Source organism: Phascolarctos cinereus, unplaced genomic scaffold (assembly GCF_003287225.1).
Source record: "Phascolarctos cinereus isolate Bilbo 61053 unplaced genomic scaffold, phaCin_HiC Scaffold_2;HRSCAF=192, whole genome shotgun sequence".
Lineage (NCBI taxonomy): Eukaryota > Metazoa > Chordata > Mammalia > Diprotodontia > Phascolarctidae > Phascolarctos > Phascolarctos cinereus.
The window spans coordinates 4,088,584-4,093,221 of record NW_027555625.1 but is presented as its reverse complement, the minus strand read 5'-3'; the positions used below and the strand labels follow the sequence as shown (position 1 = coordinate 4,093,221).

General features: G+C 46.8%; 1 non-coding gene across 1 annotated transcript; it reads right to left on the bottom strand.

Moving 5' to 3' along the window:
- Nucleotides 1–2,709: 2,709 nt before the first annotated feature.
- LOC144456086 (U6atac minor spliceosomal RNA) lies at nt 2,710–2,835 on the bottom strand. Its single transcript, XR_013484989.1, has one exon. It is a non-coding gene; the product is annotated as a U6atac minor spliceosomal RNA (small nuclear RNA).
- Between the last annotated feature and the right edge of the window lie 1,803 nt (nt 2,836–4,638).

The window sequence follows — 4,638 nt, the reverse complement described above, 5'->3', positions numbered from 1 at the left end:
ACCTGGGGACTTGCCAAAGGTCTCATAATATGTCCTTCTCTTGAATCATCAAACTTTTCCTATCTTCTGGCTCCTTCTTTGCTGTCTTCCAAAATATACTAGTATGCCTTATCAAAATAGAGAGAAAGACAGACAAAAGGACAGACAGACAGATATACGAATAATTCACCAGACCCCACCATCCCCTCAAGACATCATCCTATATTTCTCCTCCATTCATTCTTTTTATGAGGCCCATTCCCACTTGAATACAAGGTCCAATTATGAAACAGGAAATCCAGACCCCATGAACAAGCGTGGTGTTGGCATTACCACCAAACCACAGCCAGAACCTTCTTTCCCAATAGGCAAACATACCTCCTAACAGCATTGATATCCCTGGGACATTCGTCAAACCTGGTGAATGAAGGGGAGTCTGCGATCCAGCTTCACCCATCCCCTTGGGGATAGCCATGTATTTTTGCTCATTCTGACACAGAGGATCAGGTTTGTTATAAAATCCAAAAGCAGAAGGCAATATCCTCCCAGGGACAGAAAGTCTCAGCCTTCCCCAGGGTTCCACAGGCAATCTGAGCTCAGAAATGGGCCTTTGAGCCTGGCCTGGAAATTCTCATTTCTCCACCCACCCACACTACAGTTTCCTCCAGCATCACAGACCAAGTTAAAGGCAGGTGGGGCTGCTTCCTGCTGAAGGGTGGAGGTGGCCTGTAAAGACTTAGATTGCCCAGGTTCACTCCCCACACTTGCCTCTGTCCAGCTTCCAGGTCACATAAGGCAAGGCATTTGAGCTCATGGTGCTCTCCAGGCAGGATGTGATTAACTCTGCCTGCTAATAGAATTAGCGAGGGCCTTCATTCTAAGCTACATCACCAAGGCAGATCCAATTCCTTTCCTCCTCTTGTGTTGCCGTCTCTGTGGACTTTTGAAGCTTGGTTGATGGACAGGTTCATATTGGTTCCCAGCAATTACGTGTCCCCATCATATACCCATGGAGAAAGGGGGGAGGGGATCTTAAAGACTGACACACCTTTGAAAGTAACGGTGGAGAGAGCACTTTGTGAACCTTACAGCACTCAACAAATATGAGCTGCTGCTGCGATGAATTTGTGGAGGCCCAGAAAGGGACATGGAAAAGCCATGGTCACTCAGGTGTTAATGCCCCCGCCATGCTCCTGTGAGGTCTGTAGTGTTAGGACTGTTAAACAGCCCACATGTGGTACTTGTGGAAACTGAGGTTCAAAGAAGTTTGAATGAATTCCCACAGTTACAGGGCTCATCAGAGCCAGAATTGGGCCCCACAGGGTCTGCTCGTCTGCCGCAGAGCCAGGACTGGCACTGCCCAGCTTGTCAATGTCATTCTGAATCCAGCAATGGGGTATGGGAGGGTTGGAATGGAGACTGCATATATACATACTGGGGATAGAAAGAAAGGTTCTCCAGGAGCTCCCAACCTAATGGAGGAGACAACATGCAAACAACAGGTCAAAACAACCTACGCACAGCACTGAACGGAATAATCCACAGGGGGATCTGAAAAGACTTCCTATAGAAAGTGCAACTTGAGCTGAGACTTCAAGGAAACCAGAGAAGCCAGGAGGTGGAGATGAGAAGGGAGGGTCTTCCAGGCATGGGGGCCACCAGAGAAAATGCTCAGAGCCAAGAGAGGGAGGGGGAGGCCAGGGTCAGTGGATCCCAGAGCATGGCTGTGTATTGGGAGGGGAGGAAGGGTATATAAGAAGGAAGAAGGCTAGAAAGGCCAATATTGTATGCAATACGACGGAATACTTTAAGGAACCAGATCTGAGTCTTTTCCGGGTATATCAATTTGTAAAAACACACATGTGTACATATCTATACATGTGTGTCTGTGCCTGTACATATGTTACATATGTGTGCACGGTTTACTTTGTTAGAACTTGAGCTCCCTGAGAGAGAGGCAAGCACTTTTGCCTTGGCTCATTGGTCAACTGAGTGAGCTGACTCTTTGGTTCACGAGTGCCAGGACAAGCGAGAGTTTCCCTTCCCCTGGCTGGAGTTGGACCCTGACCCCAGGGGGAGTTACATCCAGTCTAACCTCCCCCTCCCCTCCCCACGCAACGTACGGGCCAGCCCAGAAGGGCAGGGAGGAAAGGCTGGTCGAGCAGGGGAGGGGGGCAGCAGGCACGGTTCATTCACCATGTGGGTGATGCCTCTCTCCTTTCCTGCCACTGTTGCCGGGCCCTACGGTGCCCTCCCCCTACTATTCCCTGGCTCAATCCTCCCCCTCCTATTAGGGCAGCCTTCTCCACCCCCTCCACAACACACACAAGAGAGCATCCAGCTCTCCTCATATGTAGACATAGATACACACACACACACACACACACACACACACACACACGTATAAGTCAGCCTTTTCCCCAGCTCCTTTCACCTCATCCATCCTAGTCCCAAGGCCTACAGCATTCTGGTCGCCTTGGTGGCCAGCAGTACATTTTGATTTGGATCGAAGAGCCTCATGCTTTGACGGTTCAAAATGGTTTCCTGAGCAGAAAGACTGATATGGAGGCTTTTCATCACAACAGCATCAATGAAGAAATGGAGGCTTTAGAGTTAAGTGACTTGCTGAGGGTCCAAATCTATCAGCAGAGGCAGAATTTGAATCCAGGTCTTCCTGTCTCCAGGCTCATCACATCATTCAGTACAACTACATCACTTCACATTGACTCTAAAAATGAACAAAAAAGCCACAGAATAGGTGTCAATAACTTCTCCATGCACATGTTGTAAAGGTCAGTAAGACCTCTTCCATACTTATCGAGGGGAGGACTAACCTCCTCTCTTTCCATACATCATGATTCTAACCCCCTCGTTCTGCAGATAAGGAAACGGAGACTGAAGGGAGGTAAGTGACTTGCGCAGGTCCCGCAGCTGGTAAGTGTCTCAGGCAGAGCTCAAAACCAAGTCTTTCTGGCTCTAAGTGCAGTACTCTAGCCACCATACCATACTGCTTCTTACTTTCTGTCCATCTTCTTAATGTATTGGACCCTCAGAGTGCCTGGCACAGAGTAAGCACTGAATAGACACTTGTTGATTAATCAGTAATCATAATTTGTTATTCAGTTGTTTAGTCATTTCTGACTCTTTGTGAGTCCATGGACCCCAGCATGCCAGGCCCTTCTATCCTCCACTGTCTCCCAAAGTCTGACCAAGCTCATGTTCACTGTTTCCATGACACCATCCATCCATCTCATCCTCTGCCAGCCCCTTCTCCTTTTGCCTTCAATCTTTCCCAACATCAAGGTCTTTTCCAATGGGTACCATCTTTTTCTTACGGGTCAAAGTATTTAAGTATTTATTTTTCCAATAAATAGCCTGAATTCATTTCTTTAAGGATTGACTGACTTGATCTCCTTGCTGTTTAAGGGACTTTCAAAAAAGTCTTCTCCACCACAATTCAAAAGCAGTGATTCCATGCACTCTCAGTTTTCTTTATAATCCAACTCTCACAGCCATACGTTTCCCCTAGAAAAACCATAGCTTTGATTATAGACTGTTGTTGGCAAGGTGATGTTTCTGCTTTTTAGTCTTCTCAGATTTGTCATCATTTTCCTTCCAAGGAGCAAGCATCTTTCAATTTCATGGCTGTAGTCATCATCTGAGATGATCTTTGAGCCCAAGAAGAGAGAATCTGAATTGCTTCCATTTATTCTCCCTCTATTTGCCAGAAAGGGATGGGACCAGATGCTGTGATCTTAATTTTCAGATGTTAAGCTTCAAGCCAAGGTTTATATTCTCCTCTTTCACCCAGTAAAGAGGCTTCTTCATTCTTCACTTTCCACCAACAGAGTGGTATTGCCTACACTTGAAATTCCTCGTGGATCACTGCCTTGTCATGACAAAGGAGCTTGGGTGGCTCAGTGAAACTCTGAATTATGCCATGCAAGGTTACCCAAGGTGGACAGGTCATAGTAGAAAGTTCTGACAAAAAGCAATCCACAGGAGAAGGAAATGGCAAACCATTCCAGATTCTTTGCCAAGAAAACCTCACATACAGTGTTAAATAATAAAAGAGATGACACCGGAAGAGGGACGCTCAGGTCAGAAGGTGTCCAACATCCTACTGGGAAAGAACAGAAGACAAGTCCAGATAGCTCCAAAAGAATGAAGCAGCTGGGCCAAGGCTGAAAGGGAGCTGCTGCTGTCAGGTTCAATATTGCCCCGAACCTAGAATGGAAGATCTAAGAGCCGAGGTAAGCTGGCTGTGATCAAACAGCCATCCCAAGAATCACCGTTTATACAGCACTTTACACTTCTTATCTCATCTGATCCTTACAAGTACTAAGTAAGGAGGGGGCTGGGAACCATCTCCAGTCATCGTGATCTACATCTGGCCCCTGTACCCAGATGGCTCTGGAGAAGAAAGAGAGGCTGGTGACCAGTACAGCCCTTTCTCACTCAAATCAAAGTCAATTGCAAGTCATGTCATCATCCCCCTAATGTAAAGGTCCTCTTTGAGAACAAAGGACAAACACAACAAAGTGGGTGCTATTATTATCCCCATTTTAGAGATAGAGAAACTGAGGCCAGAGAAGTTAAATAACTTGCCCAGAGTCACACGATGCTAGTGAGCATTGGGGGCTGGATTTGAACTCAGGT